The 15,841-nt window shown below is 45.4% G+C and overlaps 1 non-coding gene across 1 annotated transcript; it reads right to left on the minus strand.

Annotated features, from left to right (window-relative positions):
• Positions 1-8,661: 8,661 nt before the first annotated feature.
• On the minus strand, positions 8,662-8,780 carry LOC123595696. Its single transcript, XR_006711309.1, has one exon. It is a non-coding gene; the product is annotated as a 5S ribosomal RNA (ribosomal RNA).
• Between the last annotated feature and the right edge of the window lie 7,061 nt (positions 8,781-15,841).

The following is a 15,841-nucleotide window of genomic DNA, read 5'->3' on the forward strand; positions in this document are numbered from 1 at the left end:
GGGAGTGGTACATATTCTAGGTTTAAAACCATCATGGTAAAATTAATTGTGGGTATTTATAATACTAATTATGCATGACAGAGTATCCCTTGTTATATTTGAGAGCATTTAAATATCTGCTTAAGAAATGCAATGGTGGGGGCGCCTGGGTGGCGCAGTCGGTTAAGCGTTCGACTTCAGCCAGATCACGATCTCGCGGTCCGTGAGTTCGAGCCCCGCGTCAGGCTATGGGCTGATGGCTCAGAGCCTGGAGCCTGTTTCCGATTCTGTGTCTCCCTCTCTCTCTGCCCCTCCCCCGTTCATGCTTTGTCTCTCTCTGTCCCAAAAATAAATAAACGTTGAAAAAAAAAAAAAGAAAGAAATGCAACGGTGGTTTTCTAAACATACAGAGAGATTTATTTCAAAATCTCTAACTTTATTTTATTTTATTTTTTTTTTTAATTTTTTTTTCGACGTTTATTTATTTTTGGGACAGAGAGAGACAGAGCATGAACGGGGGAGGAGCAGAGAGTGAGGGAGACACAGAATCGGAAACAGGCTCCAGGCTCTGAGCCATCAGCCCAGAGCCTGACGCGGGGCTCGAACTCACGGACCGCGAGATCGTGACCTGGCTGAAGTCGGACGCTTAACCGACTGCGCCACCCAGGCGCCCCTCTAACTTTATTTTATATTGAAATTCATGAGTTTGTTGGATTTCCTTAGACACTAGTCGAAATTATGAAGAAAAGTGTACAATAAAAAATTGAAGTTTGAAAATGGATTAAAAATCAGATACCGTGCAATGGTAACCATGTCTTACATAGAGTCGGTGTCTTTTTTAATGTTCAGTGTTTGATTAAGAAGGAGAGTTTAGGCATTGTTTTCCATTTGAGTCTCTGGATGAATAGAGTAGTGCAGAAGAACACTTGGAAGATGAATACTGCAACTTCTAAACCTAGTTGCATAGAAAGTATAAGTTATTTTCAGGAGATTTGAAAAGGTATATGAACTTCTCTGAAGTAGAGTCAAATATTTGATATCTCGAGTTAACCGTCTCTTGGTCAACTTATAATTTAAAAGCCCCCTCACATTTGCATGGCACTTTTTACGTGAGAATATTAATAACTTACCTGAATTTTGAGACACCCATTCCTTGTCATTTTGGTATACGCCATATGGTTCACTGTATTTATTTAGACTTACTGTAGAACAAATAAAAATCATATGTGATGCTCAATTATATTAGTGGTCGTTAACATGATAGTTTGTCCTGACCCTGTTATCTTCAAGTCTTTTTCTGCATTTCAATGAGATTAGTAGAAGGTCAGACCTACTTACTGTTAAATGGAAAGCGTTTTTATATCTCAGTGTTTGGAGCTGCTCACTTCTCATTTCTTTAGTGCCAAATAAGTTTTTTTTTTTTTCTCACCACGAAGTGTATGATTTCACTGATTAATATTTCCTATTGCTAAAGTATTCATATCCCTGAAGCTATGGTGTGCATCAGATTACTGGTTTGAATATTTGAATTTAGGGTTATCTGGGAGGGAATGCTTAGAACCCTAACTGTTTCATTAGCAGTGTCTCCTCCTTGACATGCCCCCCTCCCCGGAGGTGGGGGCTAGAAGGGAAGAGAACCAGGTAATTGATTGAGTTCTGAGACCTCTCAGCTCCAGTTGCTAGGGGATCAGCGGTCAGACATCGTGCACAAAGGACATGTTTCTGTTGGCAGCAACTGAAAAGTAGGGGCTCTCTGAAACAGATATCTTCCTTCCAGAAAACGTCCTGACATTTGGACTCTGCCTTTTTTTTTTTTTTTTAAAGCTCATTTCCAGCTTAACTTAGAGGGAGAACATGTTTCTGACCACCCTTTTCCAGTCTAGGCTAATACTCCTGGAAGGCAGAACATGATTGTAAGAATACTCACTGAACTTAATTAACTCCAAAAATACACTCTGAAGTAGGACTCACACCAATTATAAAACTTTATAAAATGGTCCAGCATGTTTTAATTTTCTAGGATCAAAAAAAAAAAAAAAAACAACACCCACATGCTTACTTATAAATAAAAATGAAAAAAGTAGAATGTGAGGGCTTAAAAGAACTAGCTTTTATGATATTTTTTACACTGAATTAAAGGGAATTCTGTACATTTAAAAATGTATGTAATGCCCAGAATGTCATTAAGGACTTTATGTTTGTTTATTTAACTTTGTACTATGATACGTTTTTATAGAGTTTCAGTTTAGAATATATCCTATAAATACTCTCGGCAAAATACGAATCTCTCTCGGCTTCCTGTGGATACTGTACCAAACTACCAGATACTTGGCGGCTTGAAACAACAGAAGTGTATTTTCTCTCAGTTTTGGAGGCTGAACGTCAGACATTGGCATCACTGGGCGAAAATCAGGATGTGGGCAGAGCCACACTCCCTCTGTGGCTGGCACGGTTCAGCTGTGGGGACCTTATGCCAGTCCCCACCTCCCTGGTTCCTGCTGTCTCCTCTTGCCTGTCACATCTCTCTTTGCCTCTTATACAAGGACACTTGTGATTGCTCTTAGGGCTCTGTCTGATAACCCAAGTGAATCTTCCCAACCTAGACCCTAATCTAATAGCATCTGCAACTCCCCCCCCCCGCCCCTTTCATATTGGGTAACATTTTCAGGTTTCAGGGATTAGGACCTGCTGTCTTTGGTGGTGGCCCCTCTGCCCTCTACAATGTGTATGGATACCTCCTTTAGGTCTTGCCCACCAATCATTTCTCCCTTATAGGTTCAGTCCAAAGAACTAAGGTGCTGTGTAGGCTCTTCTGTCTGACATGCACAGGGGATCGTAGCATTTGGATCGAGGACAGCTCTATTACTGCCTGTGTCCAACTGCACTGTGGAGTTCAGGGCTAAGCGATAGCATTGTCCAGAAGGGCTTTTGGGAAATTGATTCAGGTACTCCTTTTGTGTTGATATCTTGCCTCTTCTTCTGGTCCCCGAATCTTCAACCCAGACAAAGCTTTAGATCTCCCTGTTGGGAGGTGAATGGTTACTAGAGCAGACTCAGGGGCTTCCCCTAGTAGTCTGGTCTCCCCTCCCTGGTATCAATGCTGAAGTTGTAACCCAGTGAATTCTCTTTTGGCTTTTCTTCCATTGTACAAAGGTGATTATTGCTGGGGCTTGTGGATTAGCTCTGTACCCGTCTATCACTGTCACTCATTTTCCTGGGAAAGTTGGCAGATAACCGGTGTCTTTTCTCACTAACAGATGACAAGCAGCTTCATCATAGGAAGGTTGAGCTCATCACTGGTCACGTGATGTAAAAAGGAGTGGCTGTTTTACATGAGGTGGGTTAGGAGAGTCAGTGGGTAATGTCTAAGATGTTAGGCAGTAAATCCATTGAGAAAAGTGTAGGTGGGATAAATCATTAAGACCTTTCCTGCAATCATATCTGGAAAGTTTTATATGCACTCGTATACACATACATGTGTGTAAATGTATATCTGTGCATGTGTATAGGTAAAGTGTACAGGTATGTATAAATGTGTATATTCAGGTGTACACGATGCATGTTAATGTACACATGCATGCACATGATTTGGATAGTTACCTAATTACCTCTAAATTAGCATCAGACAGCCTTAGAATTTAATTAAAGTGACTGTTTAGGACCAGGATGTAATGAAAGGTAGCTGTAATCTAAGTCATTTATACTATAACCTCTCTGAGTAAGAGTCATATTGGTAAAAGGACGGTAGTCTACATCAAATCCCAAACCAGGTAAACACAAAGCCAAGAGTTTTTAAAGCATTGAAATAGGACACTGTAGCGATGAGGACCATCATGTTGGGTATCTTTATTACCGTAATAAGGAAAGTGGCTCTTTACTCTGTATCCTCATGAATCAGCCTTGTAATTATAATTTGACTTCCCATAATTAGAGCATGCTAATCAGTCAAATATAAGGAGTCTGGTTTATTTAGTGTTTTTTTTATGGTATTTATCCAATATGACAGTACCCTGATTTATTCATCTTTTAATAAATTTTTAAAAATCATTTGGTCAAATCTAAACACAGTGTGAAGTCACATTATTGGGACCCCAGAGTTGGAGGATTGGTTCTTGGACTTGAGATTTTCTCTGACATTGACTTTATCTTTGAATTCAATAATATATACCTGATTTTTATCCACAATAGATTCTATATCTTTTCTATGTCTGATCTTTCTTTCTTTTTCTTTCTTTCTTTCTTTCTTTCTTTCTTTCTTTCTTTCTTTCTGTCATTTCTGTCTTTCTTTTTTTTAGAGAGTGTGAGTGGGAATAGAGGGGCAGAGAGAGAGAGAGAGAGAGAAAGAGAGAGAGAGAAAGGGAATTTCTTAAGCAGGCTCCATGCGCAGGTGGGAGCCCAACACAGAGCTTGATCCCACAACCGTGGCATCATGACCTGACCTGACTTCAACAGTTGGATGCTCTACCGACTGAGCCACCTAGGCATACTTGATCTGTACATTTCAAATGCTAGTAATTGCTCTTTCTCTTTTTTTAAAAAATGTTTATTATTTTTGAGAGACAGTGTGTGCATGTGGGGGAGGGACAGAGAATCCCAAGCAGGCTCTGTGCCACCAATACAGAGCCCGATGTGGGGCTCAAACCCACAAACCGTGAGATCATGACCTGAGTAGATATCAAGAGTCGGCCGCTTCACCGACAAGCCACGCAGGCGCCCCATCTAGCAATTGCTCTTGGTTGTCAAATTTACACACCTAGGTCTATATAACAGTGGACAGTGCCAGCCACCGGCGTGAAAACAGCCTCTCTAATACCCTTGATGGAGGCTATAAACACATGGAAAGTGCTGTCTGAATAAACCACCCAGCTGGATCGCACAGTTCTTTCCAACTCTAGAATTAGGAGTGAAAACCTGGAATGAGGAAAAGTTTACGACGCAAGAGCAGTGTAGTTCTCCTCTGGAATTCCACACCTGATGGGAAAGCTGACATGACAATTAAAAGAATTCCTGAAGTGCTTTTTAAATGTCCATTACATCGTGGGACAGTTCTCTCTATATTCCTCTCTTTAGCTCATTAGTTGTGGATGGTAATCAAAGCCTTGCTTTTTTATTTTAGTGGAAAAGAAAGTTGGAAGACTTTATTTATTTTTAAGATAGTTCAAGAGAAATGAGAATATTCACAGAAAACTTTTTTTTTTTTTTTTTACAAAAAATACCCAGATACTATTGGGTAAGGCAATCCTATCTTTCCCCTTACTGTAATATTTAGGAGGACATATTTTAAGTGCAAAAACAGAACTCTGCTAAGAAATTAGCAGTCTGATCGAGCTGTGAAGTACTTGTCCTTCCTAAATAGACAATGAAAAATAATTTAAAGAGAGAGGAGACCAGTACCTTAATTAGGTTGAGATACATGAAATTGCTGACTTTGACTGCATTTTTCCTATTAAAAAAAACACAATTTTATTTTGTTCAACCCAACATTTTTCAGAGATGTCCTGATTCGTGCTTTGTTCTGTTTTGAATACCTGTTGACATAGTACTCAGTTGTACTCTTTGTTTGCTGTTTTGTTTAAAGTCAGAAGTCAGAAATGAAAATAACCATTATTTTGGTGGACTCTTTTATATTATTTTAGGAGGAGCGATAGGGTGTTCAGATGTTTTCTTTTGTTTCGTCCTCATTTGTAGAACATAGCTCATGGTGTCTATTCTCGCCAGGTTTTCTACTGAAGCGACAGAGAAGCTTCGTCTCTGATGTCTTAGCGTCTTGTCTGGTGTCCCCTCTTTCTGTCTCATAAGTGCTGTGGTTTGGATAAAATATAATGTTGTTATCCCGTACATAGTATGTCTTCAGGACACTGAATTTAGAATAATTATAGGCATCGAGGCCGGTTAGGATCCTTAGTTTAATTTGTTCAGCAAATGGATGAGGACGCCATTAAGTAAGGAAACACAGACTGATGGCGGAGGAGGTACACCCAGGAGGCGCACAGCTGGGCCTTGGTAAGTGACAGCGTGGGTGTGAGTTGGCACAGCGATAGTTGACTTCAGATTTGTGATCTGGATGCTTGGCTACAAAATGGTGTTTCTTTAGCCAAGAGAGAGAACACTGGAGACGGGGCAAGTTCCAGGGCTTAGGGATTGCAGTGTGGGAGACAAGAGGACATGTTCAGCTTTATTTGTGCTGAATTTATAGTGACCGAGTATTCAGGTGCAGGTACATAGCAGGCGGCGGAAATTAGATTGCAGCTGCAGAGAGGGAGTCAGGCTTCAAGTATGTTCGTCTGTGTGTGTGTACATACAAGTGAAAATGTAGTTAAAAATCATTCTTACTTGGTTGTGGAGCTGTGGCCGTGATATCACCAGATAGAATAACTACTATAAAATGGGAACACAATTTGTTTTTCTCTTTGATACTCAGAAGGAACACGAATGTGTTGGTCAGGATTTATGCTGTCATATCAGATCTGTGTGTGTGTGTGTGTGTGTGTGTGTGTGTACGTACAGGATACCGCAATTCTTGTTTAATGTTTTGGTTCAGCTTTAGTTAACTGTAAGACAATATGATACTACGAAGCTTTCATATTTATAAAATAGGAGATTCTCTCTGAGTTTTTAAATTACTAAATAAGATAAGGACCATCATAAGGTTTATTTGAAGTATATAATATTCCCTTTAAGGATGGGTAGTGATAAAATCCTAATGAGTTGTCACTGTTTTAAGATCTGTGAAGTTGCCTAATTGGTATTCATACAGGTATTTTTTAATGGCAAAAACCTGTAGCAATGTAAAATGTGAAAGAAATTTTACTATACTACATCTGCCTTTACCTGGGACGTTTTGTTTATTTAGATATTTATATATTGTGTGTTATTGTGTGTTTATTGCCTCTAAAAGAATAGGTATATTATGATTTATTACTTGATTCCTGCTTATGACAAATATGTTTTTTCATATTTTAACATTTTGAAATTGCAATGTGTTTATAGAGTTCATTGGAGCATTAATTTGATGTTTTTTCACCTTTGGAAAAGGTGTTAGTAAATCAATTGTGTATCTCAAAATCAATACCCACAATCAGAATCAAGTAAATACACTAAATTATTATAATGCACTGTAGCGGGCATTTACTGTCGTCAGGGGCACTTGGATGAGCTGATTCCACCTCTGGCTCTTCAGTTATTTTATAGTACTGAGTTTAGTGTTTAACCTCTGGCTGGAAACGCAGTACATGAACACTGAGAATGTCTTAATGAACTCAGTATTCCTCTAACAATCTTCCCTCGGTCTGTCACCTACTTAGGGGAGTGATCCCCCCAGTTGTTATGTGCTGACTCCCCTCATGAAGCTGTAAGCCTTCCCAGTGTTTTGGTTATTTTCATTCATCTTTGTATTTCCAAGGCTAGGGTCTTGACTTAGCACATGCTAAGTGTGAACCTGAAAGTGGCTCACGACCTTTGACCCGACCGACCCATGGCCCAGTACCAGCTTTGCTTTGTGGTGGTCCAAGATTTCTGTGGACTTGCTAGGTCTCCACCTCCATAGTCGGTGGGATGAATTTTGTCACTCAGAATGCACTCGTGTGGATGATCTTCTGTTTAAATAGCATGAGAATGTTTGAGGAGATACCAAGAAAAATGTACTTACCTGTATTTATTAATATAATCTTAGATTTCAGATTATTGCATTGAGGACATCAATTAGAGACTATTTGGAAATTAAAGAAAATCTTCAGCAAAAGTTCTGTCGTAGTCTTACTGCACAGCAATAATCAGGGTGAATTTTTTTTAAGTATCTATTTAAAAAAAAATTTTTTTTTGAATGTTTATTTTTGACAGAGAGAGAGAGACAGAGCATGAGCATGGGAGGGGCAGAGAGAGGGAGACACAGAATCTGAAACAGTCTCCAGGCTCTGAGCTGTCAGCACAGAGCCCAGTGCGGGGCTCGAACTCACGGACCGCGAGATCATGACCTGAGCCGAAGTCGGATGCTCAACCGACTGAGCCACCCAGGCGCCCCTTTTAAGTATCTATTTTTGAGAGAGAGAGAGAGAGACACGGGCAGAGAGAGGAGAGAAGGAATCCCAAGCAGGCTCCACACTGTCCATGCACAGCCTGATTTAGGGCTCAGATTCAGGAACCATGAGATCATGACCTGAGCTGAAGTTGGGTGCTTAACTGACTGAGCCACCCAGGTACCCCAAGGGTGAATTTTTTCATATATATATTTATATTTATTAAATTTATATATTTATTAAATTATTTTGTCTACATTTATAAGTGACATGCAATTAAAGACAGTCAGACCCCTCCGTGCGGGTGGGGTGCCGGTGTGGGTGGTGTGTCAGGAAAGGTGCACAGCTGGGGCGTGGCTTCCAGAAGGTGCAGTGGGATTTGGCCCGGTGCGGGGACCGGGGAGCATGCTCCTTGTCAAGTGCCCTGGGGTTGCGGGCTGGGGGGGCGGGGCGGGGCCAGGCGAGGCCAGGCCAGGCCAGGCCAGGCCAGGCCGCTTTGAGGATCCCTGAGGGGCTGAGGGAGCAGTGGCTGGGGTGTGTTTGGCCCCAGGAGCCGCGCTCCCCGGGGAGAGAGGGACACACGGAGGGAGGGGGGAGGGGCGGCGGGCGCCTAAGAGAGGTCAAGGAGGTCAGAGGCAAAAGAAAAAGGTACAGGGCAAGAGGCAAAAGCCTACAGCACCCGGTATTCCCAGGCGGTCTCCCATCCAAGTACTAACCAGGCCCGACCCTGCTTAGCTTCCTAGATCAGAAGAGATCGGGCGCGTTCAGGGTGGTATGGCCTTAGACGCCAGCGGCTGCCGCTGGGCGCCTCAAGAGCCTGCTCCACGCGTCCCAAGCCCAGCGGCTGCCGCGCTTCACCCATGCACGCGCCTGCCTGCCTGCCTGCCTGCTTGCCTGGCTGCCGCCGCCCTCTGCCGCGGGCCCGGGCTGGTGGCAGAGGCGGCGCCAGAGGACCCTGGCAACGCGCTGTGGCCCAAGCCCCGGCCTTCACCGATCCCGGGATTCTTGAAGGCTGCTCCCGGCTTGCCCCACGCCCGCCTCCTCTTCCATCCCGAACCGCACCACAAGGCACCTCGCAGCCCGGCACCACACCACGCTGGGCCGCTCACTGGGAAGTTGGTGGAGCCAGCTTGGGGCGTCAGGCCGCTCCTGCCTTCCGGGCCCGCCCCACCAGGTTCTCAGGGCCTCCTCCCCAGCCCTAGGGCCAGCGCAGCCAGCCACCAGGCCCTTCCCTCTGGTCTGCCTCACCTGGTGCAAACCCACCCCGGAGCCCCCAGGCCAGGAGTGCATGAAATATACGCAGATAGTAGGCTATTAGAGCATTTCCTATCCGGAAAACCTACTCTAACAAGATAAAACGTATCATTTTGCACACAGAAACTGACCGTAGGTACATGGTGCCATTTGCAGTCAAGAGAAAGGCAAACACCTTCAATGCAATCCCCATCATAATTGTGCCACCATTCTTTTCAAAGCTAGAACAAATAATGTTAACATGTGTATGGAAGCACAAAAGACCCCGAATATACAAAGTAATATTCAACAAGAAAACCAAAGCAGGAGGCATCACAGTCCCAGAATGTAGCCTCTGCTACAAACCTGTTATCATCAAGACAGTGTGTATGGGCACACAAACAGACACATAGGATAATGGAACAGAACAGAGAACCCAGATTCAGACCCACAAATGTATGGCCCGGCCCACTAATCTTCCACAAAGCACGAAAGAGTATCCAATGGAGAAAAACCAGACTCTTTAACCACTGGTGCTGGGAGAACTGGACAGCAACATGCAGAAGAATGAAACTAGATCACTTTCTTACAGCATACACAAAAATGGACTCAAAGTGGAGAAAGGACCTGAATGTGAGACACGAAACCTTTAAAACCCGAGAGGAGAAAGCAGGACGGAACCTCTCCGACCTCAGCTGTGGCAATTTCTTACGTGACACGTCTCCAGAGGCGAGGGAATTAAAAGCGAAAATGAACTATTGGGACCCTATCAAGATAAACACCCTCTGCACTGCAAAGGAAACAAGCAACAAAACAAAAAGACAACAGATGAAATGGGAAAAGGTATTTGCAATTGACGTATCAGACACAGGGCTAGTATCCAAACACCTATAAAGAACTCACCAAACGCCACACCTGAAAACAAATAATCGGGTGATGAAATGGGCACAAGACACGAATAGGTACTTTTCGAAAGAAGACATCCAGATGACCAAGAGACATATGACAAGATACTCAGCGTCACTCCTCATCAGAGAAATACAAACCTAAACCACACTGAGATTCCACTTCACATCGGTCAGAGTGGCAGAAATGAACAAATCAGGACAAAACAGATGCTGAAGAGGATAGGAGAAACAGGAAGCCTCTTGCATTGTTGGTGGGAAGAAAAACTGGTGCAGCCGCTCTGGAAACAGTGTGGAGGTTCCTCACTACGTTAAAAATAGATCTACCCTATGACGCAGCAATAGCACTGCTAGAATTCAGGGGATTCAGGAGTGCTGATGCACAGGGGACTCGTACCCCAATGTTTATAGCAGCGTTTTCAACAATAGCCACATGCTGGAAAGAGCCTAAATGCCCGTCGATGGACAAATGGATACGGAAGATGAGGTTTCTATATACAATGGAATACTACTTGGCAATGAGAAAAGATGAGATCTGGCCATTTGTAGCAACGTGGAAGGAAGTGCAGGGTGTTCTGCCAAGTGAAATGAGTCAGGCAGAGAAAGACAGATACCATATGTTTTCATGCATACGTGGATCCTGAGAAACTTCACAGGAGACCAGAGGGGAGGGGAAAGGGGGAAACGAGTTGCGGAGAGGGAAGGAGGCATACCATAAGGGACTCTTAAATACTGAGAACGAACTGAGGGTTGATGGGGGGTGGGGGAGAGGGGAAAGTGGGTGATGGCCATTGAGGAGGGCACCTGTGGGGATGAGCACTGGGTGTTGAATGGAAACCAATTTGATGATAAATTATATGGAATACAAGAAAAAAGAAAAGATGCTCAAAGTCACTCCTCATCAGGGGACTACGAATCAAAACCACACTGAGATGCCACCTCACACGGATCAGAGTGTGCCTGTGGGCGGGCAGTCAGCACTGCTGCTTTGCTGGGACACAGTGTGTCCTCCAAAAGCGACAAGGGGTGGGGGGGTTTGCGCTTTGGGAAACATGGACAATCAGGAGCAGCGAGGCTGCAACGTAGCCCAGGGTGTCCCGAAGCTGGCCCAAACGTGGCCCATCAACGGCATCGGGGCTCTTACAGGCTCCCGAGCCCCCGTCGGTGGCCGAGGAGGGGGGTGGGGGAGGGGCTTGGCAAGAGCACAGACTTGGGTTATGATTGCACGGAGGCCCGCCCATGCATATTTTTGGGGGTGGTTTTGGCTTCTTGGCTACTTTTCTAGAGCAGTTTCAGCAAATGTGACAGGAAGCTCCAGAGATTTCACACACATACCTGCCCTTACTGAGGCCCAGCCTCTCCCCTGAGCAGGTATCCGAAACCCCCACCAGGGCGAGGCCTTTGTCACAGCCCCAAACCTGTGCTGATGTGTGTCCATCGCCCAAGGTCCGCAGCTGAGATCGGGTTCGCCTCTGACGTTGTAACCCAGTGCGTCTGGGCGGGTGCGTGTTGAGGATTCTCTGCCGGTGCAGCGTCCCACCCGGTAGTCTTTCCTCCCTGACGCAGTGGGTTCCGTTGGTGCTGGCGCCACAGAGCATTTGCCAGGCGGAGAGGTGGGCGGGAGGCCGGCAGGTTCTTGAAGGCGGCGGGAGCCCGCATGCGCTGTGGAGGGCGAGGGCGGTGCTCTTCTGAGCCTCCGGCTTCTCCCTTGCTAGAAGTCTTCCACCTACGAGGATGTCGCCCTGGGGCCCCTGTTTCTCCCAAGACCGTCCCGTTCGAGGCAGGTGAGTTCTGGTGGACCCGGCGCCGCTCGGACTCCCGCAGAGGCCGCAGTGCCAGCCGTGAGAGGCCGGGTGGTTCGGGGCGCCCTGGTTCTGCTCACTTGGGGGACAGCGTTTGGCCCCCCTCGGGAGGAAGGCCGGCCTGTCCGTGTGGACGCCCGCAGGCTCCCGGGAGTCGTGGTGGCCGCTCTGTGGCGGTGGGGTGTGTGGGGGGGCGCCTCCCGTGGCAGTGCTGGCTTAACCGCTCGGCAGGCGGTAAGGGCCCTTCTCCCTGCCGGTAGTGGCTTCTGGGAGGTTCTCCGGGTGCCCGCCTCAGCCGCGGCTGTCGTGTAAGGAGGAGTGTGCCGCCCGCCCTCGCAGAGGCTGTCGGAGACCTTCCCGCCTTGTCCGTCCCCTGACCCCGCACAGGCTGCACACGTTCTGTCCCCCGAGGCGGCTGCCACGAACAAAGGCCGCCTTAGGCCCTTGCGTCCTGTGGGCCAGGCCCTAGAGAGTTTGGTGAGCTGGGGAAACCCTATAGAAATTGGGAAGTTGATGAGAAGAAGGGGAGAGTGTCCTTTGTTCCCTGGGTCAGTGTTTCTCAGACTCGGTGGTGTCGGGACACTTGGACATCAGGGGATTATTGAGGGCCCCAGAGAGCCTTCGAGTGTGGGGGTTGTGTCTCTTGATCTCTACTGTGGTGAGGTTGAACCGAGAATTGAAGCGGGCGCCTGGGTGGCTCTCTGTGTTAAGGGTCCGACTCTGGCTCAGGTGGCGATCTCACAGTTGATGGTTTAGAGCCCCATGTGGGGCTCTGTGCTGCCAGCTGCCAGCCTGGACTTGTGTCAGATTCTCTGTGTCCATCTCCCTCTTCCCCTCCCCTCACGTGCCCTGTGTCTCTCTCTCAAAAACAAACATTAAGGAAACCAAGCCAAATCCGAGCATCTCAGATGTGATGCATCCACTTAAAGACAATAAATTAGTACAGATTAACGTACTCATACCTTTCATGCAAAAAATACGTACATTTTCAGAACAACACCGTGTAGAAGCGTGGCATTGGCGTTGGCATTGGCATTGGCTTAGGGCAAGATCTTTATTCTTCTTTGTCCCACTGTTCTGTGTTCTTTTGGTCTCTAGCCTTCCTTTAGAAGTAGGAGGGAGTTTTTAATTGTACACTGATCTGTTAGGTAGTTGGAATATATCTATTTCTAGAGGCAGGTGCATTTTAAACTGACCCCTGCCTGATTCAGGACTTGTACTGCTTCCCAGACACTGCTCTCTCCTTTTGTCTTTTCTTTGCTTTAAGATTTATTTGTATTTTGAGAGAGACATAATACAATCGGGTGAGGGGCAGAGCAGAAAGGGAGACACAGAAGCTGAAGCAGGCTCCAGGCTCTGAGTCATCAGCACAGAGTCTGACGCGGGTCTCCAACTCACAAACCGTGAGATCGCGACCTGAGCCAAAGTCGGACACTCAACTGACTGAGCTACCCAGGCGCCCCTGCTCTTTTCTTTGACACTTGAACCACACTGAACTCCTCTTCACCTTTTGTTGGCTCATATTTTTAAGTCTTAGATGGATTTTGGCGTTGTTGTCATTGTTTCGTGCACTTAATGCTTGTGAAGGTTTGTTCTCATAGTTACCCTTTCTGTTGTGACGTTGTTCTGCAAGCCTTGTTTTTTCATATTTCTTTCAGAGACTACATTTCTTTTCTGCAACAAGCTGCTTTAATATTGATTTTAGTTTGTGTCTGTAGTTGATGTGTCGTCATGGTTTGTGTGTGTGTGTGTGTGTGTGTGTGTGTTGTTTTTGTTTGTTGTTTCTGTTTTTATTTTTGTTTTTGCTTCTGTTTTGCCTGAAAAACATCTTTACTTTGCCTTCACTGTGAAGAATGTTTCTGTTAGGTAAAGACTTCCAGGTTGGTGGCTATTTTAGTTCACCTTTCATACATGCCAATCCATCATCTGGCTTCATTTGCTTTTCTTGAAGAGTCAGCTGGTAGTGTTGTTGTTGTTGTCCCATGGAAGGCGGTATCTTTGTCCTCTCGTGACTGTTAACATCTTTTTGCCTCGGGTGTTCTTTGTGGAGTCACTCTCATGGTTCTTTTATCAGTTTTGATTCTTATCTTTGTAGCGAAGTGGTACTACCCATTCTGTGTTTCCTCTACTTTGTGGGTTCCTATTGGACCTTTGTACCATATCTTCTGTGTCTTTTGGGCTTCTGTATTTTCTGGACGTTTTCTCTGTGTATGGTCTAGATATATTTTTACCTACCTATCTTTCAGTTCACTGAGTCTATTCACCTGTGTCTAGTCTGATGTGAAACCCACAGACTGAGTTCTTAATGCCATTGACAAGATTTTTTAGTCTTTTAATTATGTTAGAGAGCTAGACAGACTGGGAGCAAGGGAAGAACAGAGAGAGAGGGAGACACAGATGCCGAAGCAGGCTCTAGGCTCTGCACTGTCAGCACAGAGCCCAACGCGGGGCTCAAACTCCCGAATCACGAGATCATGACCTGAGCTGAAGTCAGATGCTTAACCAACTGAGCCACCCAGGCACCTGGAGATCTTAAGTTTAGCTCTGATAATTTGCAGTTTGAGAATCTGTTTTGAGTCTCTGAAAATTTCCCATTTGTCAAGAATGGTTTTTGGACAGTTGACTTTTGCATCCAATAACTCCAGTCTATGTGTCTCCTCTTGGTCTGTTTCTCTTCTTTCTTCTTTGGGTCGTTATGATGTAAAACCTGTTGTTTTTTTTATGTTTATCTATTTATTTTGAGGGAGAAAGAAAGTGAGAGCAGGGGTGGGGGTAGAGGACGGGGGAGAGAGAGACACTGTTGAGGAGAGGCTCTTTTCTGTCAGTAGAGAGCCCAACACAGGGCTCAAACTCACAAACGTGAGCCGAAACCAAGTGTTGGTCACTTAAACGAGTAGACTGAGCTATCCAGGTGCCTCTCTTTTTTTGTTTGCTTGTTTGTTTCTTTCCTTTTCTTATTAAAAGAATTTTTTTGTTAATATTATTTACTTTTGAGAGAGAGAGAGAGAGAGAGAGAGACAAAACTTGAGCAGGGGAGGGGGAGACAAAGTGGGAGACACAGAATCCAAAGCAGGCTCCAGGCTCTTCACTGTCACCACAGAGCCCGATGCGGGACTCAAACTATAAAGCGTCAGATCATGACATGAACCAAAGTGGGATGCTTCCCCGACTGAGCCACCCAGGCATTCCTTTCATTTCCTGGCCTTGCCTTGCCTTGCCTTGCCTTGCCTTGCCTTTCCCTTCCTTTCCTTTCCTTTCGTTTCCTTTCATTTCCTTGCCTTTCCTTTCCCTTCATTTCGTTTCCTTTTCATTTTTTTCTTTTCTTTTCTTTTCTTTCCTTTTTTCTTCTTTTTTCTTTTCTTTTCTGTCTTTTTTTTGTCTTGTCTTATCTTGTCTTTTCATTTCTTCTTTGTTTTTATTTTTCTGCTGGACTGTATGGAGAAGCATAGAGGCTCTTCGTGTGGTTGTATTCCTTCAGCATTTCATCCCACACACCCCGAGTGCGGCGGTTATTGGGCCCACTCAGGCGTGAGTGAGTTGAGACTGGGGCTCAGTCTTTGTAAGGTGCAGTGTGAGCTGGGCTCACGCTGTCCCCCACTCCCGTGTAGACCTCCAGGCTCTCCATTTGGAGGCCTGGAGTGTTTCCGAGGACCCGTTCTTGATGGTAGGTCCCAAAGCCCAGTTATTTTGTCCACAGCACAATGACATGATGGAAGGGTCAGCTTCTCAGGCAGTGCTTGCCGAGTGCCGGGCTCATTTTCTGTGCCTCCCTGTGCTGTCCAGAGCTCGGTTAGCTGCGACTTTCTGCTGGCCTTTCTGTTAGGTTTCCTTTGCAGCTCGTTGGTATATTGCCTCCAATCCCTGAGGAAATTCAGAATCCTCACATGTCTTGAGGGAGAGAGAGGAC

This window comes from Leopardus geoffroyi (assembly GCF_018350155.1).
Source record: "Leopardus geoffroyi isolate Oge1 chromosome D3 unlocalized genomic scaffold, O.geoffroyi_Oge1_pat1.0 chrD3_random_Un_scaffold_61, whole genome shotgun sequence".
Lineage (NCBI taxonomy): Eukaryota > Metazoa > Chordata > Mammalia > Carnivora > Felidae > Leopardus > Leopardus geoffroyi.